The sequence below is a fragment of the Pongo abelii genome, chromosome 2 (genome assembly GCF_028885655.2).
Source record: "Pongo abelii isolate AG06213 chromosome 2, NHGRI_mPonAbe1-v2.0_pri, whole genome shotgun sequence".
NCBI lineage: Eukaryota > Metazoa > Chordata > Mammalia > Primates > Hominidae > Pongo > Pongo abelii.
Genome location: NC_085928.1, coordinates 29,121,224 through 29,148,512, shown reverse-complemented (window position 1 = coordinate 29,148,512; position 27,289 = coordinate 29,121,224). Strand labels below are relative to the sequence as shown.

General features: G+C 37.6%; 1 protein-coding gene across 2 annotated transcripts in view; it reads right to left on the bottom strand.

Moving 5' to 3' along the window:
- Window positions 1–27,289, bottom strand: part of MORC1 (MORC family CW-type zinc finger 1) — a 175,309-nt gene that overhangs the window by 115,414 nt on the left and 32,606 nt on the right. The gene's annotated exons all lie outside the window — the stretch shown is intronic.

Here is a 27,289-nt window from a genome sequence, read left to right as displayed (position 1 = left end):
ATAACTCCAGGGAATTTCTATATTAAAGTCCGTTTATGAACTGTAAATCCTCTCCAATAAGATAGGAAATAAAGATCCACAACAAGCCCAGCCACACTGAAGAAGCGATGCTCTTTACTACTCGGTCACAGAAACGGCTACTCTACAAGGTCAAATGGAAAGCAGAGAGCAGTAAACCCATCATTTTTATACTTGTATCTCAGTCCAGAATAAGACAAAGATGATGGGAAAAAAAAATGTAAGGCCGTCTAAGGGGGAACTACTCAACAGGTTAACACTATTGCCAGTAACTCAGTAAGACAGGCAGAGCTCCAAGGAATTTCCAAAAATGAAGATGAAGCCATAAGAAATTCAAGAATTGCCTGGTTGGTTTTAAGTTCCTTCAGGCAGGATCTGAAGCTCATTAAAAAGTCAGAAATTCATTTTAATTGTTCCAAAGGAAATTCTCTTAAATAAGTCTTGAGCAGAATTTTCCCAGTATAAATTACATATTAGTATCTAGTCCATCACTCTTATTCCCTAAATATTAATACTACTGTATTTTTTAATGTAACAAGATAGGCTGTCTGTATTCGGCTGTTGCACTACAAATACAATAATGTGGCTGCTTTTAGTATACCCAGAACTGCACAATTAAGTATGTCCTCACCTGATAAAAGAAACGGAAAGAAGTTACCTTGGGATGTTTAGCATTATTTGAATCCTTTCTGGGTCTCCTGATGTTAAATTGCTCTTAGAACTGGTAGCTCTTTCTTCTGACTCTCTTCAAAACGGACACATATTTATCATTTGAAGGTAAAAAAGTCAAAAGTAATTCAGAGCCAACTTTGAGAATTTGAGAAATATTGTGAGAGATAAAACCAGCTAAACATATATATACACACACACACACATATATGTGTGTATATATATACATGAACACTAATACTTCTACCTTTTAATAGCTCAATTTATTCACTCATTCAGTATCTAGTTAAAGGTAAATATTCATAGCATGCATGTTGGGGGATCTTCAAGGTCTCCCCTATGTTAGGAGATTCACTGTAAGGACTCATGGGCCTTAGCACACAATTGTACTCATGCCTTCGACATCACAGTGCTGTAGTGAGGACACACACTGGCTCACAAGGGAAAAAAAATAGGTGGAGTCTGGAGCAATCTGTCTGCTAGCTGTCCTACATTCTCTCCTTCTCATGAAAGTTCACATACAGCATACTTTTCTCCCAGCTATAAAAATGCAGCAACATGTGTGTGATGTTTCCATCTAGGATAGCTTATTAGAGACTTAGCATCCAAGGTTTTTATTGGGAAGCTAGCCACACAGGCACCTTTGGCCCAGCATGAAGCAAAGTTCCAGAGTCCCAGAAGGAGAGGAGGTTTGCATATAAGCCATATGGTTTGCATATCTAGACAGAGCAAGCCACTGTTATCAGCTAGGAAAGGTTTTATGTCATTGTAGGAAACTGTTTACCAGGCAAGTTCCCAAAAGCTGGCCACAGACCAATTTTGCAAGCAAGCCTTTCTAAGAACAGACACCTGCAATTTAACCCTTTTCTCTCACATGCCTACTTTTAGAAGTTCCTGTTTATTTGTGACAAATAGAAGGGTACTACCTCTTATTTGTGATGCTTTTAATAAAAAGAAGACAAAGAGGGCTAAATATAAAACCTGTAAGTGAAATGGGCCACCTCATTATAAACGTCAAACTTTTTAATGGGATGCATAAGATCCTTCATGGTCTGACCCCCACTTAATTCTCCAGCCTCATCTCGTCTTCAGCCTGGCCATTTAGGACCACTCTCAGTTCTCCAGCCCTGCAATCATGCTTTCTTATCCCCAAGGCTGGCATATTCAGTTCTTCAGCCACTCCTGCTTGGCGCACCCCTTTTCACCCTGCGGTATACAACTTGAAACTGCACTTTCGAAGCCTTCCCTTGGCCCTGAGAGAGATGAAGTGCTCTCCTTTGTGCTCCCCTCCTTCTGTACTTCCCGCCGTCAAGGCACCTGCCACTCAGTCCTGTCATCCTCTGTCTATGCATCTGCATCCCCAACTGGCTGTGAACTCCATGCAGCTAGCGCTCTCATCAATAAAAATATGTTGAATAAATGACAATCATTCAGGACTTCCCTGGCTTAATTTGGAATAAACAACAGAGGGTTCCTTATGTATGCAGGATTATCTTCAATGGCAATGCTACCAGTCTTTACAAATAAAGCCGTCCACTTAGCAAAGGGAGATAAAAATATGCTAAATAGTCAGGATATCTTCAGAAGATGAAAGGAAAAAATACTATTACTCCACACTCACCAGGAACTGTTTCCATGTATTCTTCAAGAGTATTTCTTCCTGTTTCCTCCTAAATACCTTTGTTTCCTGTCTCCTTACACTTTGTCAGAAGTGTCCCGATCTCTATCTTTCTCTCTCATTTTCTATGTAACTGGCTATGATAAGAAACTGAAGAAAGGAAGAGACAGAACAATCTCCCTCAACACACACACACACACACACACACACACACACACGCACACACACACAGAGTCACAGGACAGATGCGGGGAAAGAGGAGAGTATTTCAAGGCAGAAACCAGCTTCATAGTCTGTGGATATAATAGGAGGGCACGGAGTAGAATCAATGCTTTTGTTCCCTGCTCAGCACTGGGTATTCTTAACAGTCTCTAATTTAGCCCCTACCTGTGGCTGTGCTTTCTGTGTGGCCTCTTTCTTCTCCCAACCTGTCCACAGTATTCTGCTGCTGTTTTAAATGCTGCTCCATGTGCCATGCATCATGGGTGGATCAATGTGTTGCAGTCATCAAACTGTGTTAAGGGCAGTGAAGGAGCCAGAAACTAATGTTCTGTGGCCAAGGCCACAGCTCCTTATCTGCTGATTCGGATTCTCTGTGGCTGGAGTCTGGAAACATGAGGTTTTTAAAGCTACCCAGGTGATTCCTTTGATTCTGCCAGGTTTGGACACCACTGCCTACCTGACCTAGTGGACAGGGTAGTATGTAAGGCAGGTTGCCACAAAGAGGGGAGGAGAACAGTCTCTCACAGGTGTTTGGACCTAGACATGAGCTGAGAAATACAACCCCTCCATTATTCACACTGGGCACACAGACAACAGACCCCCATCTAGCCCAACAACTAAGCTACTTTTCCTGGGTTGAGAAAATGACTCTAAACTGCAGACTAAATTAGGTCCCTTTTGCAATATCTCAGAAGTGCCATATTTTTATTCACGAAAATATTACATAACCATAATTGTTTTCTAAATTACTCAAGTCCTTACAAAATCTATGAAGACTTTTTGAAGTTGAAATTAACAGGGTTTGTATTATCTTGAATATAAACAAGTGCATAAAGATTTTTAACTAGTTTAAATTCTGAACTTAGAAGGGGGTAACTAAATTTAATATTAGGGTAGATTATACCTACGAGAAATGTCAACTCGAAGAAGTAATTTTTTTTAAAAAGTTATAAGCTACACAAAGTAATGAAAGTGCTTCTTTTGTGACAATCACAGTATGGCAAGCAGCACATTAGAACAATTTGAAGCTATAACTTTTGATGTGTTCCTGGGCAGCTCAGTTAAGACATAAAAAGTAGAGACATGGAATGCTGCCCAATGACTGTCAATTTAGAAACATGCTGGCAACGTGGCACCTAATTTTAAAACATTACCTAGCACAAAATTTCAACTGCATTACTCTGTATTATATCATCGCTCTCAGAGCTGTTTTTTGGATGGGTTTTTCTAGCTGCCTGAGATCGATCCCGAGCCATGGCGGATTTCAGGGATGTGGCAAGCCCCTTTGATGACAGCCAATTGCATGGCATGCCTTTTTTACTAGGGGCTGTCCTTTTTTCTAGTTTCTTACAAAGTTGAGTGATTAGTATTTGTAATGTTTTGAAGATAGTTAAGTCACTGAAAGCAACATGAGCACACAAAAATAATATGCAAAAGAGACAGGGTGAAATGGACACATGGTCCTGACCTCCAAAAAAGGAATCAAGAAAGATGATATAAGGGGTGATCTGGCCTCACAGTTTGGACCTCGAAAGAGATTTCAAAGGTAACAGAAGTACTTTACAAAATCTTTTAAACTCCCTCTCTCACCCTAACGATGATCTCCAATAATCTTCAAGGATGAAGGACAATGGAACTGACATCGAGAGTCCAAACACCTTACAGTGAAAGCATTTGTCATGTCCTTAGAAAATTATCTAGACAATGACATTCAAATCAATTTACTTGAATGTAATTCATTTTTTATTTGCTATGTACCAGACACTGACTTACTTTCCACAACATGCTAGTAAGCTAGAAAGAGGTGTTGTAGGAAAAAGTAGAATGAGGGGAATTGTGGGGGTTACTAAAATGTACAGAGATTTTCCATGTGCCTGGTACTGTGCCTGTTCTATTTAAACAGCTTCCATATGAAGTAGATGATGTTACAGCCTTATTTTATAGATGGGAACACAGAATTTCGGACACTGAAGATAACTTCCCACTAGAATTAAAGCTCTCCCAACAGAACTCAAGTCACTCGATAGCATATCAACCTAGAGTTCTGGTCTCTTCAATTTGCTCCTACAGAACTGAATTCAAAGATCTGATGTCCATCTTTTCCAGTTCTATACATATGTCACTGTACAAAATAAGTCATATGGCAGTAGACAATCAATATCTCCCAGCCATTCAATTACACCTAATGTCTCTGCTGATAGATCATGCCATTATGCAAAATAATATCCTTTTGGAAAAATGAAGACATTTACAGATTCAGGCTAGTAGACTAAGAATACATATTATTCTCCTGCTGAAATTCAAGGAAGACTATTAATAGTGTGAAGAATAAGAAAACTGTATGACCCACTGACAGACACACAATGGGAATTATTAAAAGTTAAGAGAAAATATTTGCCCATGCCTACGTCCTGAATGGTATTGCCTAGGTTTTCCTCTAGAGTTTTTATGGTTTTAGGTCTTATGTTTAAGTCTTTAATCCATCTTAATTTTTGTATAAGGTGTAAGAAAGGGGTCCAGTTTCAGTTTTCTGCATATGGCTAGCCAATTTTCCCAACACCATTTATTAAATAGGGAATCCTTTCCACATTGCCTGTTTTTGTCAGGTTTGTCAAAGATCAGATGGTTGTAGATGTGTGACATTATTTCTGAGGCCTCTGTTCTGTTCCACGGGTCTATATATCTGTTTTGGTACCAGTACCATGCTGTTTTGGTTACTGTAGCCTTGTAGTATAGTTTGAAGTCAGGTAGCATGATGCCTCCATTGTTCTTTTTGCTTAGGATTGTCTTGGCTATAGGGGCTCTTTTTTTGGTTCCATATGGAATTTAAAGTAGTTTTTTTTTTTTATTCTGTGAAGAAAGTCAACGGTAGCTCAATGGGGATAGCATTGAATCTATAAATTACATTGGGCAGTATGGCCATTTTCATGATATTGATTCTTCCTATCCATGAGCATGGAATGAAAACACCAAAAGCAGTGGCGACAAAAGCCAAAATTGACAAATGGGATCTAATTAAACTAAAGAATTTCTGCACAGCAAAAGAAACTATCATCAGAGTGAACAGGCAACCTACAGAATGGGGGGAAATTTTTGCAATCTATCCATCTGACAAAGGGCTAATATCCAGAATCCACAAGAAACTTAAACAAATTTACAAGAAAAAAACAACCTCATCAAAAAGTGGGCAAAAGATATGAACAGACACTTCTCAAAAGAAGACATTTATGTGGCCAACAAACATACGAAAAAAAAGCTCATCATCACTGGTCATTAGAGAAATGCAAATCAAAACCACAAAGAGATACCATCTCACACCAGTTAGAATGGCAATCATTAAAAAGTCAGGAAACAGATACTGGAGAGGATGGGGAGAAATAGGAACACTTTTACACTGTTGGTGAGAGTGTAAATTAGTTCAACCACTGTGGAAGACAGTGTGGCAATTCCTCAAGAATCTAGAACCAGAAATACCATTTGACACAGCAATCCCATTACTGGGTATACACCCAAATAATTATAAATTATGCTACTATAAAGACACGTGCACACGTATGTTTATTGCAGCACTATGCACAATAGCAAAGACTTGGAACAAACCCAAATGCTTATCAATGACAGACTGGATAAAGAAAATGTGGCACATATACACCATGGAATACTATGCAGCCATAAGAAAGGATGAGTTCATGTCCTTTTCAGGGACATGGATGAAGCTGGAAACCATCATCCTCAGCAAACTAACACAGGAACAGAAAACCAAATACCACACATTCTCACTCACAAGTGGGAGCTGGACAATAAGAATGCATGGACATAGGGAGGGGAACATCACACACCGGGGCCTGGCGGGGGACTGGGGGCTACGGGAGGGATAGCATTAGGAGAAACACCTAATGTAGATGACAGGTTGATGGGTGCAGCAAACCACCATAGCATGTGTATACCTATGTAACAAACCTGCACGTTCTGCACATGTATCCCAGAACTTAAAGTATTAAAAAAAAAAAGTTAAGAGAAAATCCTGAAAGTTCTCCAGAGGAAAAAAATAAGTAATTTACAACAATTTGGTAATCACGTTTCTATCAGACTTCTGATCAACAACATATATTCAAGAAGCCAAAGAAGCAAATAGTTCTAAGGGAAACTATTTTTGAACCAATATTTCTATAACCATTTAAACAAATATTGAAGTGGAAGGGAAAAATAAAGACACTTGTAGAGATACAAAGCTTCCAACAGACTCTGAAAGAATCATTTAGGGATATAATAAAGCAAATTAACTAATAAATCCAAGAAAGAAGATACAGGATGGAAGATACAGTAGTAAACAAACACACAAAAAACAAATCTTATAATTTAGTCTGAATAATTGTTCATGTCTGATGTAATAAAAATGTGTAATTAAAATCCTACAAAAAATAATTTTAAAAGGTGGAACTGGAAAGGAAGAAAGATAAATGCATACTAAGACCATACCTTATTTGTGAAATGAAATACACACTAATTAACTCTACAGTTTGATAATAAAATTGTAAGTTTAGACATGTTTATTAAAAATGTAAAAGTAATCCACTGAAAGTATATAATGGAGCAACTAATTTGCAAATCATTAGAATGGAAAAAAATAAACTTTTCCTTTTGGGAAAAAAACCACAACTCAATTATTATCAAAAAGAGGGGAGAGAAAAAATAAAACAGAACAAAATAAATTAAAAAATAAGAAAGCTCAAATAACAACAAAAGCAGCAAGGCAAATACAAAGTATAAGCAGGCAGAGCAAGTCCAGCCATAGCAGATGTCACAGTAAGTGTGAATTAGCTAAAAGACAGAAGCAGTTAGAATAAGCAAAAAAAAATCTACTTATATGCTGTTTGCAAGAGACAAATCAAAATCAAAATATCACTGCTGGAAAGAAATTGGTGGCAAAATACATAGTAGGAAAATGTTAACCAAAAAAAAGCAAGTATAGAGAGATTAATATTAGACAAAAAAGAAACGAAGTGGGAGAAATAACAGACACAGGTGGGTAGTGTGTATTAATAAGAGCTTCACTTAAGATGACACGTAAGTCACAATCTAATGACTCACAAAAATAGATAGCAAAAACTAGTAGAAATACAAAATACATGTACATAGCAATAAATATTGCAGAAGATTCTAACATACTGCTCTCAGAAACCGAGCAATGAAGAAGAAAAAAGACATAGAAGATTTGAATACTTAATTAAAATATGTATGTAAATGAAATGGATCCAGCTCTGTCCCTATCAGAGATTCACTTTTAAAAAAATGTTTAAGACATAAGGCCATAAGAAAATCTGAACAGATTTCAAAGAGCAGATATAATACAGGCTAGATTCTCTGACCACCATACAATTAGAGCAACAATAAAAAGATACCTGACTCCTCTCTCCAAAAAGCAAACCTATGCACTAGTAGATTTTTTAAAACATTTTTAAAAAGCAACTCTTGAATAACAGGAAATCAAAATAAAACTATAAGCTATTTAGAAATAAACAACAGTAAGAGTTCTATATTTTGAAACCTGTAGAATACAGCTATTATATAATGCAGAGGAGAAATAAGAATCTTATTGTTTAGATTAGAAAACGAAATTTAAAGTCAATGAATAAAACACACACCTCAAGGAAGTAGAAAAAGAAAAATAAACAAATCCAAAAAAGATATAAGAAAATAAAGAAATGTAAAATAAAAGTAATCCCAGCAGACTTAATTTTAAAAATCCAAAACTGTTTTATTTTTAAAGTCAATTGAAGTAAATTTCTTTGGCCAAGAAAGAGAGATGGCAGAATACACGATATAAGAAGAAAAAGTGAACAAAATCTATCAGAGGAAAACATAAATTTTATAAAAATTCCATGTCAACAAACTGGAAAATATAAATAAAATGAATGTTTTTATAAGAAATTATAAATGACAAATTTAAGCCCCAAAATTCCAAAATCTGAATAGAATAGCAGTCCTAGCACCGTTAAAAAGTAATAAAAGAAATAAAGTAATAAGGCAACAAGATTTTCAAGGAAGTTCTAAAAAATCTATGGACAGACAAGACTCACTTTACATAAACTCTTCCAAATAATAGAAATGGGGGTAGAAATTCCCAACTCATTCTATGAGGCTACCATAATTTATATACCAATCAATACTAAATAAGGAAATGATAATAAAAGCACAGTTACAGCCAGTATCATGTGCAAACATAAAAGCAAAAAATTTAAAGGATCAACAAAATGAACACAGTCACGTAAAAGAATAATACATCATGATCTTGTTGGGTTTATCTGAGGAATGCAAAGATCACTCAACATCATAAACTCTATTATAATAAAACACTACTTTAAAGGAGAAAAACAAAACTAAATCACTTCAACAGATGTCAAAAAGCATTAAAATTGAAACCTGTAGAATACGGCTATTATGCAGAAAAGAATAAGAATCACATTTCCTCACGCAAAAAATAAATAAAACAAAATGTACTCTATAAATTGAAAATACATTTCTCAATTTCACAAAAGCCATTGATTAAAAAGAATAGTAACTAGAACAAATGTCACATATAATAGTCAAACATAAAAAATGCCATTATGACAAAAACAAAGCAAAGAAGCATACCTGCTATTACCACTTCTATTTAACTAGCCAACTAAATTAAGAAAAAAGAAAAAGGATGAGTAATAGAACACACAAAATCACAAAGCTGTCCTTATTTGCAGATGATAAGACTATACAGAAAATCTAATGAAAACTATTAGAATAAAAGAGTTCAGTAAGTGGTCAGATATAAAATCAACAGGAAACATCAATGGTTTTTAACAAATGAATAATTAGAAAAGCAATGGAGGAAAAAAATCTTATATGAATACCAAGAAGAGTCATAAAATACCCAAAAATATACCTAACAAGAATATACTAGAGCTATATGAAGAAGTAATAACAGCTAACAATCATTGAGTACATATTATGTGTCAGGTAGCGTCCTAAGCACTTTTCATGTCATAAATCACTTAATCTTCTCAACAACCCCTGGATATAATACTATTATTTTTATCACCACTATTTGCAGATACGTAAATGAAGTCCTGTGAGGCTAAATTCCTTTCCCATATCATGTATTAGTCCATTTTCACAATGCTGATAAAGACATACCTGAGACTGGCCAATTTACAAAAGAAAGAGGTTTAATTGGACTTACAGTTCCACATGGCTGGGGAAGCCTCACAATCATGGCAGAAGGCAAGGAGGAGCAAGTCATGTCTTACATGGATGGCAGCAGGTAAAGAGAGAGAGTTTATGCAGGGGAATTCCTCTTTTTAAAACCATCAGATCTCGTGGGACTTACTATCACAAGAACACCACAGGGAAGACTTGCCCCCATGATTCAATTACCTCCCACCAGGTTCCTCCCACAACATATGGGATTTCAAGATGAGATCAGGGTGGGGACACAGCCAAACTATCACCATAATAATACAGCTTATAGAACTATAAACTGAACCCAGACAGTCCTTCAAAGTCTTGTTTTTAATTACTATGATACACTATGATGTTATAAAACTCCACTCAATTATATAAAAGAAGACTGGAATAAGAATCAACATATAAGTGTGTCAGTTCTCTCCCATTTGATTATAAATTCAAGGATCTACCAATCAAAATCCCAAGAGCATTTTTATGATAAAACCTGAAAAGCTGATTTTTAAAATTCAGATAAAAAAAGAATATTTGCAAGAATAGCAAATAATGACTTTTAAAAGAACAGTGAAAGAAAGGCTTGGTATTTGCCCTTCTAAATATCAAAACACATTATAAAGTCTGTAGCAATTAAGTTCTAATAGGGCAGGAAGTGAAATATATATCACTGAAAAAGAATACTTCGTCCAGAAACAGAACCATGAATGATAAAAATTTAGTTTATAGTACTGATTTATTTCACATAAGTGGAAAATGCTGAAATATTTCATAAATACAGATTTATTAGAAAAACATTAAATTAAACCTTCACCCTCCATGTACACACACTTCGCACCATATTCAAAAACAATCAGGATAGATTAAAAGACTATACAGAAATAAACTAAGATTTCTAGAGTAAATTATAAGAGAATACATCTAAATCATGGTTAAGGAAAGCATTTTTGAGCTGAAAATTACAAAATAAGAAAAACATAAAGAAAAATGTTGACAGATATGAGCTCAAAAAAATTGAAAAATTTTACAAGACAAATAACAATGCTAAAAGTCAAGTTGAGAGACTTCTGCTTCCAAAATGGTGGTGTAGAAGTAGAAGCAAGCTGGCTTCACATTCCCCACAACAGAAAACCAAAAACAAATATACAATGCCAAAACTAACACCAGCAATACCACAGAACTCAAATATCAGGATGGGAAAGTTCCCAGAGCATAGAGAAATGAAAAAATTCTTAGCAGATGGTACAAAAATCAAACTATTTTTTTTTTTTAGACAGAGTCTCACTCTGTCACCCAGGCTGGAGTACAGTGGCACGGTCCTGGCTCACTGCAACCTCCGCCTCCCAGGTTCAAGTGATTCTCCCACCTCAGCCTCTAAATAGCTAGAACTACAGGCACGTGCCACCACGCCCGGCTAAGTTTTGTATTTTTAGTAGAGACGGGGTTTCAGCATGTTGGCCAGGCTGGTCTCGAACTCCTGACCTCATGATCTGCCCACTTCGGCCTCCCAAAGTGCTGGGATTACAGGCGTGAGCCACCACGCCCAGCCAAGAATTGAACTTTCATACCCATGATGATCTTTCCCCCAATCTGCTTATCTTCTAATATGCAGAAAATTTCCTCCTGACTCACAGTTTCTATACCAGAAAAAGTGAGAGCAAGGTGAACAACCAGCTTCCTCACTACCCTGGGTTCCCCAGCAGGGAACCCTGCTTCAATCCACAAGAAGCCTCACAAGTGCCTGGAAGGAGAAACGTCCTTGAGGACAGCAGGAAACTACTGTCCTCAGCCCTAGAAACTGTGCTAGGTAACTCAGACAAATCAAGTGGCCGTTCAGCAGCATCACACTGCAGGAAGTATGTTCCACAGGTCCCTTGGGCACAACCCCCAGCCAACCTTCCCACACTGCTGGGAAATCCCCCTTAGGACCTTCCCTATTTAGGACAGGGCAGTGCTCTGATGATTTACTAGAGCCAAGGCCAACCTGGGTTACAGCACCACCTAGTGCCAAAAAGAAGGCAGCAACCTAGGAGAACAATTAAAAAAAAAAACAGGTAAATTATGAATAATCTTCAAGCAAATATATCCAACAAAAACAAAACAAAACAAAAACCAGACAGAGAACACTGGGAGAGGTCATTAATCCTTCAGTGCAAAGACATAGATGTACATCCACAAAACACAACAGCAGAAAAGCAGGACCTGTCCAAACACAGCAAGGAATCAGTGACTGACGCTAGTGAAAAAGCAATATGTGAGCTCTTGGATAAACAATTAAAAATAGGGGAGTGGAGCCAAGATGGCTGAATAGGAACAGCTCCGGTCTACAGCTCCCAGCATGAGCGAAGCAGAAGACAGGTGATTTCTGTATTTCCATCTGAGGTATCGGGTTCATCTCACTAGGGAGTGCCAGACAGTGTGTGCAGGACAGTCAGTGCAGCACACCGTGCGCGAGCCAAAGCAGGGCGAGGCATTGCCTCACTCGGGAAGCGCAAGGGGTCAGGGAGTTCCCTTTCCTAGTCAAAGAAAGGGGTGACACATGGCACCTGGAAAATTGGGTCACTCCCACCCCAATACTGTGCTTTTCTGATGGGCTTGAAAAACGGTGCACCAGATTATATCCCGCACCTGGCTCGGAGGGTCCTATGCCCACGGAGTCTCACTGATTGCTAGCACAGCAGTCTGAGATCAAACTGCAAGGCGGCAGCGAGGCTGGGGGAGGGGCGCCTGCCATTGCCCAGGCTTGCTTAGGTAAACAAAGCAGCCAGGAAGCTCAAACTGCGTGGAGCCCACCACAGCTCAAGGAGGCCTGCCTGCCTCTGTAGGCTCCACCTCTGGGGGCAGGGCACAAACAAACAGACAGCAGTAACCTCTGCAGATGTAAATGTCCCTGTCTGACAGCTTTAAAGAGAGCAGTGGTTCTCCCAGCACGCAGCTGGAGAACTGAGAACAGGCAGACTGCCCCCTCAAGTGGGTCCCTGACCCCTGACCCCTGAGCAGCCTAATTGGGAGGCACCCCCGAGTAGGGGCAGACTGACACCTCACACGGCCGGGTACTCCTCTGAGACAAAACTTCCAGAGGAATCATCGGACAGCAGCATTCTTGGTTCACGAAAATCCGCTGTTCTGCAGCCACCGCTGCTGATACCCAGGCAAACAGGGTCTGGAGTGGACCTCTAGCAAACTCCAACAGACCTGCAGCTGAGGGTCCTGTCTGTTAGAAGGAAAACTAACAAACATAAAGGACATCCACACCAAAAACCCATCTGTACATCACCATCATCAAAGACCAAAAGTAGACAAAACCACAAAGATGGGGAAAAAACAGAGCAGAAACACTGGAAACTCTAAAAAGCAGAGCGCCTCTCCTCCTCCAAAGGAACGCAGTTCCTCATCAGCAACGGAACAAAGCTGGATGGAGAATGACTTTGACGAGTTGAGAGAAGAAGGCTTCAGACGATCAAACTACTCCGAGCTACAGGAGGAAATTCAAACCAAAGGCAAAGAAGTTAAAAACTGAAAAAAATTTAGAAAAATGTATAACTAGAATAACCAATACAGAGAAGTGCTTAAAGGAGCTTATGGAGCTGAAAGCCAAGACTCAAGAACTACGTGAAGAATGCAGAAGCCTCAGGAGCCGACGCAATCAACTGGAAGAAAGGGTATCAGTGATGGAAGATGAAATGAATGAAATGAAGCGAGAAGGGAAGTTTACAGAAAAAAGAATAAAAAGAAACAAACAAAGCCTCCAAGAAATATGGGACTCTGTGAAAAGACCAAATCTATGTCTGATTGGTGTACCTGAAAGTGATGGGGAGAACGGAACCAAGTTGGAAAACACTCTGCAGGATATTACCCAGGAGAACTTCCCCAATCTAGCAAGGCAGGCCAACATTCAGATTCTGGAAATACAGAGAATGCCACAAAGATACTCCTCGAGAAGAGCAACTCCAAGACACATAATTGTCAGATTCACCAAAGTTGAAATGAAGGAAAAAATGTTAAGGGCAGCCAGAGAGAAAGGTCGGGTTACCCACAAAGGGAAGCCCATCAGACTAACAGTGGATCTCTCGGCAGAAACCCTGCAAGCCAGAAGAGAGTGGGGGCCAATATTCAACATTCTTAAAGAAAAGAATTTTCAACCCAGAATCTCATATCCAGCCAAACTAAGCTTCATAAGTGAAGGAGAAATAAAATACTTTACAGACAAGCAAATGCTGAGAGATTTTGTCACCACCAGGCCTGCCCTAAAAGAGGTCCTGAAGGAAGCGCTAAACATGGAAAGGAACAACCGGTACCAGCCGCTGCAACATCATGCCAAAATGTAAAGACCACCAAGGCTAGGAAGAAACTGCATCAACTAATGAGCAAAATAACCAGCTAACATCATAATGACAGGATCAAATTCACACATAACAATATTAACTTTAAATGTAAATGGACTAAATGCTCCAATGAAAAGACACAGACTGGAAAATTGGATAAAGACTCAAGACCCATCAGTGTGCTGCATTCAGGAAATCCATCTCACGTGCAGAGACACACATAGGCTCAAAATAAAAGGATGGAGGAAGATCTACCAAGCAAATGGAAAACAAAAAAAAGGCAGGGGTTGCAATCCTAGTCTCTGATAAAACAGACTTTAAACCAACAAAGATCAAAAGAGACAAAGAAGGCCATTACATAATGGTAAACGGATCAATTCAATAAGAAGAGCTAACTATCCTAAATATATATGCACCCAATACAGGAGCACCCAGATTCATAAAGCAAGTCCTGAGTGACCTACAAAGAGACTTAGACTCCCACACAATAATAATGGGAGACTTTAACACCCCACTCTCAACATTAGACAGATCAACGAGACAGAAAGTTAACAAGGATACCCAGGAATTGAACTCAGCTCTGCACTAAACAGACCCAATAGACATCTACAGAACTCTTCACCCCAAATCAACAGAATATACATTTTTTTCAGCACCACACCACACCTATTCCAAAATTGACCACATACTTGGAAGTAAAGCTCTCCCCAGCAAATGTAAAAGAACAGAAATTATAACAAACTGTCTCTCAGACCACAGTGCAATCAAACTAGAACTCAGGATTAAGAAACTCACTCAAAACCGCTCAACTACATGGAAACTGAACAACCTGCTCCTGAATGACTACTGGGTACATAACGAAATGAAGGCAGAAATAAAGATGTTCTTTGAAACCGACGAGAACCAAGACACAACATACCAGAATCTCTGGGACACATTTAAAGAAGTGTGTAGAGGGAAATTTATAGCACTAAATGCCCACAAGAGAAAGCAGGAAAGATCCAAAATTGACACCCTAACTTCACAATTGAAAGAACTAGAAAAGCAAGAGCAAACACATTCAAAAGCTAGCAGAAGGCAAGAAATAACTAAAATCAGAGCAGAACTGAAGGAAATAGAGACACAAAAAACCCTTCAAAAAATTAATGAATCCAGGAGCTGGTTTTTTGAAAGGATCAACAAAATTCATAGACCACTAGCAAAACTAATAAAGAAGAAAAGAGAGAAGAATCAAATAGATGCAATAAAAAATGATAAAGGGGGTATCATCATCAATCCCACAGAAATACAAACTACCATCAGAGAATACTACAAACACCTCTACGCAAATAAACTAGAAAATCTAGAAGAAATGGATAAATTCCTCGACACATACACCCTCTTAAGACTAAACCAGGAAGAAGTTGAATCTCTGAATAGACCAATAACAGGATCTGAAATTGTGGCAATAATCGATAGCTTACCAACCAAAAGGAGTCCAGGACCAGACGGATTCACAGCCAAATTCCACCAGAGGTACAAGGAGGAACTCGTACCATTCCTTCTGAAACTATTCCAATCAATAGAAAAAGAGGGAATCCTCCCTAACTCATTTTATGAGGCCAGCATCATCCTGATACCAAAGCCTGGCAAAGACACAACCAAAACAGAGAATTTTAGACCAATATCTTTGATGAACACTGATGCAAAAATCCTCAATAAAATACTGGCAAACCGAATCCAGCAGCACATCAAAAAGCTTATCCACCATGATCAAGTGGGCTTCATCCCTGGGATGCAAGGCTGGTTCAATATACGCAAATCAATAAGTGTAATCCAGCATATAAACAGAACCAAAGACAAAAACCACATGATTATCTCAATAGATGCAGAAAAGGCCTTTGACAAAATTCAACAACCCTTCATGCTAAAAACTCTCAATAAATTAGGTATTGATGGGACGTATCTCAAAATAATAAGAGCTATCTATGACAAACCCACAGCCAATACCATACTGAATGGGCAAAAACTGGAAGCATTCCCTTTGAAAACTGGCACAAGACAGGGATGCCCTCTCTCACCACTCCTATTCAACATAGTGTTGGAAGTTCTGGCCAGGGCAATTAGGCAGGAGAAGGAAATAAAGGGTATTCAATTAGGAAAAGAGGAAGTCAAATTGTCCCTGTTTGCAGGGACATGCAAACATGATTGTATATCTAGAAAACCCCATTGTCTCAGCCCAAAATCTCCTTAAGCTAATAAGCAACTTCAGCAAAGTCTCAGGATACAAAATCAATGCACAAAAATCACAAGCATTCTTATACACCAATAACAGACAAACAGACAGCCAAATCATGAGTGAACTCCCATTCACAGTTGCTTCAAAGAGAATAAAATACCTAGGAATCCAACTTACAAGGGACGTGAAGGACCTCTTCAAGGAGAACTACAAACCACTGCTCAATGAAATAAAAGCGGATACAAACAAATGGAAGAACATTCCATGCTCATGGGTAGGAAGAATCAATATCGTGAAAATGGCCATACTGCCCAAGGTAATTTATAGATTCAATGCCATCCCCATCAAGCTACCAATGACTTTCTTCACAGAATTGGAAACAACTACTTTAAAGTTCATATGGCACCAAAAAAGAGCCCGCATCGCCAATTCAATCCTAAGCCAAAAGAACAAAGCTGGAGGCATCACGCTACCTGACTTCAAACTACACTGCAAGGCTACAGTAACCAAAACAGCATGGTACTGGTACTAACACAGAGATATAGATCAATGGAACAGAACAGAGCCCTCAGAAATAATGCCGCATATCTACAACTATCTGATCTTTGACAAACCTGAGAAAAATAAGCAATGGGGAAAGGATTCCCTATTTAATAAATGGTGCTGGGAAAACTGGCTAGCCATATGCAGAAAGCTGGAACTGGATCCCTTCCTTACACCTTATACAAAAATTAATTCAAGATGGATTAAAGACTTAAACTTTAGACCTAAAACCATAAAAACCCTAGAAGAAAACCGAGGCAATACCATTCAGGACATAGGCATGGACAAGGACTTCATGTCTAAAACACCAAAAGCAATGGCAACAAAAGCCAAAATTGACAAATGGGATCTAATTAAACTAAAGAGCTTCTGCACAGCAAAAGAAACTACCATCAGAGTGAACAGGCAACCTACAAAATGGGAGAGAATTTTCGCAACCTACTCATCTGACAAAGGGTTAATACCCAGAATCTACAATGAACTCAAACAAATTTACAAGAAAAAACAACCACATCAAAAAGTGGGCAAAGGACATGAACAGACACTTCTCAAAAGAAGACATTTATGCAGCCAAAAAACACATGAAAAAATGCTCACCATCACTGGCTATCAGAGAAATGCAAATCAAAACCACAATGAGATACCATCTCACACCAGTTAGAATGGCGATCATTAAAAAGTCAGGAAACAACAGGTGCTGGAAAGGATGTGGAGAAATAGGAACACTTTTACACTGTTGGTGGGACTGTAAACTAGTTCAACCATTGTGGAAGTCAGTGTGGCGATTCCTCAGGGATCTGGAACCAGAAATACCATTTGACCCAGCCATCCCATTACTGGGTATACACCCAAAGGACTATAAATCATGCTGCTATAAAGACACATGCACACGTATGTTTACTGCGGCACTATTCACAATAGCGAAGACTTGGAACCAACCCAAATGTCCAACAATGATAGACTGGATTAAGAAAATGTGGCACATATACACCATGGAATACTACGCAGCCATAAAAAAGGATGAGTTCATGTCCTTTGTAGGGACATGGATGAAATTGGAAATCATCATTCTCAGTAAACTATTGCAAGAACAAAAAACCAAACACCGCATATTCTTACTCATAGATGGGAATTGAACAATGAGAACACACGGACACAGGAAGGGGAACACCACACTGGGGACTGTTGTGGGGTGGGGAGAGGGGGGAGGGATAGCATTAGGAGATATACCTAATGCTAAATGACGAGTTAATGGGTGCAGCACACCAGCATGGCACATGTACATATGTAACTAACCTGCACATTGTGCATATGTACCCTAAAACTTAAACTATAACAATAACAAAATTAAAAAATTGAAATTAAATAAATAAACTTGGAATGATGTTTTATAGACATATTTGTAAAAAAAAAAAAAAAGTACTGATAGAAAAAAAAACAATTAAAAATAATAGTTTTAAGGAAACTCAGTGATCTCCAAAGTAACACAAAACAAAAAAGTAATTCAGGAATTAAAGAAATTTAATAAAGAGATTGAAATAACTTAAAAATCAAACAAATCTTGGAACTGAGAAATATGTTTACTGAACTAAAAAATTCATTCAAGGCTCTGCACAACAGAACAGATCAAGTAGAGGAAATAATCTGTGAGCTCAAAGATAGGTTATTTGAAAATACACAAAGGAGCCAAAAGTAAAAAAATGAAAGAAACAAAGATTGCCTAGAAGATACAGAAAATTACCTCAAAAGACCAATCTAAGAATTACTGGTGTTATAGAGGGAATAAAGCAAGAGCAAGGGGTAGAAAGCTTACTCAAAGAAATAATAACAGAAAATTTTCCCAAACTGGAGAAAGAGACAAATATCCAGGTATGGAAGTTCAGAGAACACCAAACAGATCCAACCCAAATAAGACTACCCCAACGCATATAAGAATCAAACTCTCAACAGTCAAAGGCAAAGAGAGAATCCTAAAAGCAGCAAGAGGAAAGAAGCAAGTAACATGTAAAGGAGCTCCAATTTGTCTAGCAATATACTTTTCAATGGAAACCATACAGGCCAGTAGACAGTGAAACAATATTTTCAAAGTGCTGAAAAAAATGCTGCTATTCAAGAATACTGCATCCAGCAAAGCTATCCTTCAAATATAAAAGACAGATAAAGCATTTCCTAGACAAACAAAATTCATCACCACCAGACCCATCTTACAAGAAATGCTAAAGGTATTTTTTCAATCTGATAAAAACAAAATACTAAGGTAAAGAAAAAAAAAAAAAACCTTTTCGAGATACAAGATCCACTGGTAAAATTAACTACATGAACAAACCCAAAATACTATAACTGTGGTGCACAATCTACTCATTATGCTAGTATGAAACCCAAAAGACAAATCTATCAAAAACAATAATATCTACAGCAACCTGTTAAGAGAAGTAATATAGTGCTGGGCGCGGTGGCTCACGCCTGTAATAAGAAGGTGCCCATCAAAGAAAATCCCAGGACCTGATGTCTTCACTGCTGAATTGTACCAAACATTTAAAGAAGAACTAATACCAATTCTATTCAAACTCTTCAAAAAAGTTGAAGAGGAAGGAATTCTTTCAAACTCATTCCACAAGGCCAGCATTGCCCTGATACCAAAACCAGACAAATACAACCAAAAAGGAAAACTACAGGCCAATGTCACTGACGAACACAGATGTAAAAATCCTCAACAAAATACAAGCAAATCGAATTCATCAACACATTAAAAAGATCATTCATCTTTATCAAATAAGATTCATCCCAGGGATGGAAGGATGCTTGAACATATGCAAATAAGTAAACATGAAACATCACATTAACAGAATCAAGGAGAAAACCATAGGATCATTTCAACTGATGATGAAAAATCAATTTGATAAAATTCCACATCCCATTATGATAAAATCCCTTAATAAACTGTGTAAAGAAGTAATATACCTCAAAATAATAAAAACTATGTATGATAAACACATAGTTAACATTATACTGAATGAGGAGAAATTGAAAGCCTTTCCTCTAAGATCTGAAATAAGATAGGGACACCCACTGTCACCACTTTTATTCATAATACTGAAAGTCCTGGCCATAGCAATTAGGCAAGAGAAAGAAATATGGTGCATTCAAATCAGAAAGAAAGAAGTCAAATTAGCCTTGTTTGAGAATGATGTGACCTTATATTTAGAAAAAACTAGATACCACCAGCAAACTGTTAGAACTGATAAATGAATTCGGTAAAGTGGCAGAATACAAAAGCTGCATACAATTAGTAGCATTTCTATATGCCACCAGCAAACAATCTAAAAAAGAAATCAAGAAAGCAATCCCATTTATAATAGCTGCAAAGAATATAAAACACCTAGAAGTCAATTTAACCAAAGAAGTGAAAGATCTATACAAAGAAAATTATAAAATACTGATGAAAGAAACTAGAGAATTCAAAACATAATGGAAAGATATTCCTCACTCATGAATTGGAAGAATTAATGTTGTTGAATATTAAATACTACCCAAAGCAATTTACACGTTCAATACAATATCAAAATACCAGTGGTATTCTTCACAGAAATAGAAGAACAATCCTAAAATTTATATGGAACCACAGAAGACACTGAATAGCCAAAGCAATCCTGAGCAAAAAAACAAAGAACATCACACTACATGACTCCAAAATATACTACGAAATTATAGTAACCAAATCAGCATGGTACTGGCATAAAAACAGACACAGAACAATGGAACAGAAGAAGACACAACCCAGATATAAATCCACACATTTATAGCCAACTCATTTTTGACAAAGCCATCAAAAATGTGCAAAAGGGAAAGGACAGTTTCTTCAACAAATGATGCTGGGAAAACTGAACATACATATGCAGAAGAATGAAACTAGACCCCTATCTCTCACCATATACAAACATCAAATCAAAATGAATTAAAGACTTAAATGTAAGACCAAAAACTATGAAACTACTAGAAAGCCAGCTAGAAAACATTGGGGAAACTCTCCAGGAAACTGATCTGGGCAAAGGGGTGTGTGTCTGTCTGTCTGTCTGTCTGTGTCTGTGTCTCTGTGTGTGTGTGTGTGTGTGTGTGTCTATGTGTCTGTGTGTGTGTAAGAACTCAAAAGCAAAGGTAATTAAAACAAAAATAGACAAATGGCATTACATCAAGCTAAAAAGTTTCTGCAAAGCAAAGAAGACAGTCAACAAAGTGATGAGACAACCTGCAGAATAGGAGAAAATATTTGCAAACTATCCACCTGACAGAAGATTAATATCCAGAACATATAAGAAGCTCAAACAACTCAATGGCAAAATACCAAATAATCTTATTTTAAAATGGGCAAAAGACCTGAATAGACATTTCTCAAAAGACAACATACAAATAGCCAAAGATATATGGAAAAATGCTCAACATCACTAATCATCAGAGAAATGTAAACCAAAACCAGAATGAGATATCATCTCACCCCAATTAAAATGGCTTTTATCAAAAGACAGGGAATAATGGATACTGGTGAGGATGTGGAGAAAGGGGAACCCTCAGATGCTGTTGGTAGTAATGTAAATTAGTACAGCCATTTTGGAGAATAGTATGAAGGCTCCTCAAAAAACTAAAAATAGAACTACTATATGATCCAGCAATTCCATTACTGGAAAGAAACTGAATCTATCAAAGAGATATCTGTATTCCCATGTTTACTGCAGCACTATTCAAAATAGCCAAAATATGGAATCAACCTAAGTGCCCATAGTGGATGAATGCATAAAGAATTGTTGTACATATACACAACCGAATACTATTCAGCCATAAAAAAGTATGAAATCCTGTCACTGTAGCAACGTGGATGGAATTGGAGGTCATTACGTTAAGTGAAATAAGCCAAGCACAGAATGACTAATATAACATGTTCTCACTCATATGTAGCAGCTTAAAAAGTGGATCTCATTAATAGAGAGTAGACTGGTAGTAACCAGAGGTAAGGTAATAGGGTGGAGATGAAGAAAGGTTGATTTAATGGGATGAAATATACAGTTAAATAGAAGAAATAAGACCTACTGTTCAACAGATCAATAGGGTAACTATAGTTAACAATCATCTGTGGTACAATTCAAAATAGCTAGAAGAGAATAATTAGAATGTAGCATAAAGAAAAGAAATATTTAAGGGGATGAATATCCCAATTACCTCTATTTTAACTTTACAAATTATACGAATGTATCATATACCCTTAAAATATGTATATATATTATCTACCAATATACTCTTTTAAAGTTATTTTTTTAAGTCGAGTTGATGGAGAAAGAAGGAGGTGTGTATAATTATAACGGGTAACATAAGGGATATTTGTAGTGATGCATTGGTAGATTTCTATCAAACCTGATGGATTGTGTTCATGTCCTGGTTCATGTCCTGGTTCATGTCCTGGTTATCATATTGTACCTTGGTTTTGCAAAATGTCACCATTGAGGAAAATTACAACCACTTAACCCAGTAATAGTATTTCTGAGAATCAATAGTAAATAAATACTTGTCTAAATGTCTAACAATTTAAGTATAAAGACTGACATTGTTCCCAAAAGTGAAAAATTAAAATCAACCTGAATGCCCATCAACAGAGAAGTACTGATGTACAGGTGGACCATCCCTTATCTGAAATGCTTGGGCCAGACATGTTTCAAATTTCTAATTTTTTCATATTTTGGTAAAATATCAACATTTGGGAAATCTGGGTGAAAGATACATGGGAATTTTCTGTATTATCTTTAAATTTTTGAAAAGTCAAATTATTTCAAAATTTTAAAAAGGGTAAGTTAAATCTAATATAAAGTGACAGATAATAAATATCTAGAAGATAGATTTAAATCCCAAGTAGCAAAATAATTTCTACAGTAGAAGAGAGACTGGGGGAGCTGAGGTGGAGAATGAGGATGCATTTTTACATTGCTTTACCTATTTATGAAAGTTTAAAAATTTTTCAATGAGTTAATATTTGTAATACTAATTGAAGCTCCTCCCTTCATTCTCACTCCATCCTCTGCCCCCAAAATTAATGCCTCTTGAACAGGTGCTGAACCACCTGGCAAACAAACAAGGGACAGTGAGGTATATGAGAAGTAAAGAAAACTATTGCTTGGCAATCAGGCAAGAGAAAGAAAGAAAAGGCATCCAAATAGGAAGAGAGGAAGCCAAACTACGTGTGTTTGCAAACGACATGACTCCATATCTAGAAAACCCCATAGTCTCAGCCCAAAAGCTCCTTCGGCTAATAAACAACTTCAGCAAAGTTGCAGATACAAAATCAATGTACAGAAGTCACTAATATCCCTATACATTAACAACAGCCAAGCCGAGAGCCAAATCAGGAAGGCAATCTCATTCACAATCGCCACAAAAAGAATAAAATACCTAGAAATATGCCTAAACAGGGAGGTGAAAGACTTCCACAAGGAGAATTACAAAACACTGCTCAAATAAATCAGAGAAGACACAAACAAATGGAAAAACATCGCATGTTCCTGTATAGGAAGAATCAATATCATTAAAATGACCTTACTGCCCAAAGCAATTTACAGATTCAATGCTATTCCTGTCAAACTACCAATGACATTCTTCACAGAACTAGAAAAAATTATCTTAAAATTCATACGGAACCAAAAAAGAGCCTGAATAGCCAAAGCAATCCTAAGCAAAAAGAACAAAGCTGGAGGCATCACATTACCCAACTTCAAATTATACTAAAGGGGTAAAGTAACCAAAACAGCACGGTACTGGTACAAAAACAGACACATAGATCAATGAAACAGAATAGAGAGCCCAGGAATAAGGCTGCACACCTACAAGCATCTGATAATCAACAAAGCTGACAAAAAGAAGCAATGGGAAAAGACTCCCTCTTCAATAAATGGTGCTAGGATAACTGGCTAGCCATATGCAGAAGATTGAAGCGGGACCCCTTCCTTATACCACATACAAAAATTAACTCAGGATGAATTAAAGATTTAAATGTAAAACCCAAAACTATAAAACCCCTGGAAGACAACCTAGGTAATACCATCCTGGACATACGAACAGGCACAGATTTCATGACAAGATACCAAAAGCTATTACAACAAAAGCAAAAATTGACAAGTGGGATCTAATTAAACTTAAGAGCTTCTGCACAGCAAAAGAAACCATCAACAAAGTAAACAGACAACCTACAGGATGGGAGAAAGTATTTGCAAACTATGCATCTGACAAAAGTCTAATATCGAGTATCTATAAGAAACTTAAAATTACAAGAGAAAAAGAAACAACCCATTAAAAAATGGGCAAGGGACATGAACATTTTTCAAAAGAAGACATACATACAGCCAACAAGCACATGAAAAAAAGGTCCCAATATCATTGATCATTAGAGAAATGCAAATCAAAACCTACCATCTCACACCAGTCAGATGGCTATTATTAAAATGTCGAAAAATTACAAATGCTGGAGAGGCTGCAGAGAAAAGGGAATACTTACACACTGTTAATGGGAATGTAATAGTTCAACCATTGTGGAAGGCAGTATGGCAATTCCTCAAAAAGCTAAAAAGTAGAACTACCATTCAACCCAGGAACCCCATTACTGGGTATATACCCAGAGTAATATAAAGCATTCTGTCATGAAGACACATGCATGCAAATGCTCACTGTAGCACTATTTACTATATCACAATAGCAAAGATATGGAACTTAAATGTCCATAAATGACAGATTGGATAAAGAAAATATGGTACATATACCATGGAATACCATGCCGCCATAAAAAAGAACGAGATCATGTCTTTTGCAGGAATATGGATAGAGCTGGAGGCTGTTATCTTTAGCAAACGGAGGCTGTTATCTTTAGCAAACTAACACAGGAGCAGAAAACTAAATACTGCAGGTTCTCACAAGTGCAAGCTAAATAATGAGAACACATGGACACACTGAAGGAAACAACAGACACTAGGGTCTTGAGCGTGGAGTGTGGGAGGAGGGAAAGGAGTAGAAAAGGTAACTGTTGGCTATTGGGCTTAATACCTGAGTGATGAAATAATCTGTAAAACAAACCTCTGTGACATGAGTTTACCTACATAACAAACCTACATGTGTACCCCTGAACCTAAAATAAAAGTCTAAAAGAAAAGTAATGCTTGGATCCAATTCAGTGGCATATCTTCCATGTAATTTTAAAATCCAAATTAAGATTCCTCCTGGTATCCACATAAAGAGGTCTATGGCCTATGAATGAAATAAGATCTCTATGTAAGGAACGCCAAAGTAGAATTACAGTCCTGTAGATTTCACAGATGAGAATCCATACTAGTCACATAGGAGGTCATGATGGGCAGTGACTCATTTTAAAACTCTCCACTAGCCTGTTATCTTCTGTACCCACTCAATAAAGGACTTCTGAAAATGACTCTAAACTTTAATCATCTGTATGACTGTAAATGAAGCTTACTAAAAGCCACCAATAAGATAGAGGGAAAGAATTAACTAAGGATTTTGTTTTGCACAAATGGACTATTTAAAGAGAAAAAATATAACTTAATGGAAGAAAACATCTACAAAAGTTTGAGATATGGGATTTGGGTCCAGAATTCCAAAAAATTACCACAACATAAATTAGTAAACACACCTAGCCCAGCCCTGAAGAAATATCTTGTTTTCTGTCATTAGCCCACTTTCATTTTCTTCACTGTTCAGTATTCTTGGCATTACCCCTACCCTTTGTTTCAAACTCTTGATTTTCTTTTGATTTTTTACAAAGTTATTTTTTGTATCTTCTTCCCTTTCAGGAAACACTGCCTAAGTTTACGGCGACATATAAATTTAAGATAATTTTTACCCTGCAAATTCAACTCACTTTCTGCATATAGCCCTGGAACCTATGTATGATTCCCTGGCACTCTCCATAAGTCATATTCACAATTTCAAAATTCAATTTAATATTTCACACATAAAATGCAGACTTGTGTATCATGTGCATTCTGAAATTATGATGACTGCTATCTATTTGAAAAATTTTTTTTTAAATTTAAGTGAAAACAGGTCTCCTTTAAACTGATAATGCCAAACCACAGGCCACCACTGTTCATGTGCTTGAACATCACTTCTACTGAAATTCTCTTGACGTGATTGTCATCTTGAAAGAAAACCCTGCCACTGGTCTGGTTACTGCTGTTAGTGCCTCAGCCCAAAGCAGAATGATAAAAGGTTTTGAATCCTATGTTTAAAACTGTTGTCAAAGCTGGGTGCAGTGACTCACGCCTGTAATCCCAGCACTTCAGAAGGCCGAGGTGGGTGGATCACCTGAGGTCAGGAGTTCAAGACCAGCCTAACCAACATGGTGAAACCCCATCTCTACTAAAAATACAAAACAATTAGCCTGGAGTGGTGGCACATGCCTGTAATCCCAGCTACTTGGGAGGCTGGGGTGGGAGAATCACTTGAACTCAGGAGGCAGAAGTTGCAGTGAGCCAAGACTGCACCACTGAACTCCAGCCTGGGCAACAAGAGCAAAACTCTGTCTCAAAAAAAAAAAAAACCATGATGTCAAATGTTCACAAGAACTATGTGAAATAAATAATGCCAAAACACCTCTTCCCTGAGGCCAATACGGCTTGAAAGTTTGAATTCTCACATTCCTATACAGAAAATTAAATTATTTTCAGAATCAGCAGGACTCTACTATCTAAGACCAAACCTGAAAATTACATAGTTTCAAGATTTGAAAATTGTTTTGGACAGCTGTAGAATCCTACCCAGTAGAGATAAAGGGATACAATAATCACCAGGAAAAGAAATGGTAAAAAATGTGTTATATTATAAACTGCACCAGATTAGGGGTTCAAATATCAGAAGCCATAAATGAAAGAGGACTCAGAAAAAAGACCCACCTTGGACCAGAACTAATCCTTTAGGACTAAGAATTAATGTCTTTTCTAGTCTCTTATTGAAGAGTAATTGGATGTTAATGTTAGAACCCATGGGACCACACCATTATCCATAACCTTGTGTGGCAAACTATGTACCATTTTTTAACAAGTTAAAAATACATGTATGTTGGCCAGGTGCGGTGGTTCATGCCTGTAATCCCAGCACTTTGGGAGGCTGAGAGGGGCAGATCACCTGAAGTCAGGAGTTCAAGACAGCCTGGCCCACACGGTGAAACCCTGTCTCCACTAAAAATACAAAAAATTAGCCGGGCAGGGTGGCGCATGCCTGTAATCCCAGCTACTTGGGAGGCTGAGGCATGAGAATCGCTTGAACCCAGGAGGCAGAGGTTGCAGTGAGCCAAGATGGCACCACTGCACTCCAGCCTGGGCAACAGGGTGAGACTCCATCAAAAAAAAAAAAAAAAAAGAAAAAAGTATGTTCTAAGTTTAAAGGAAGCTTGGGAGTGATGGGGAGAGACAGTAGGTCAAA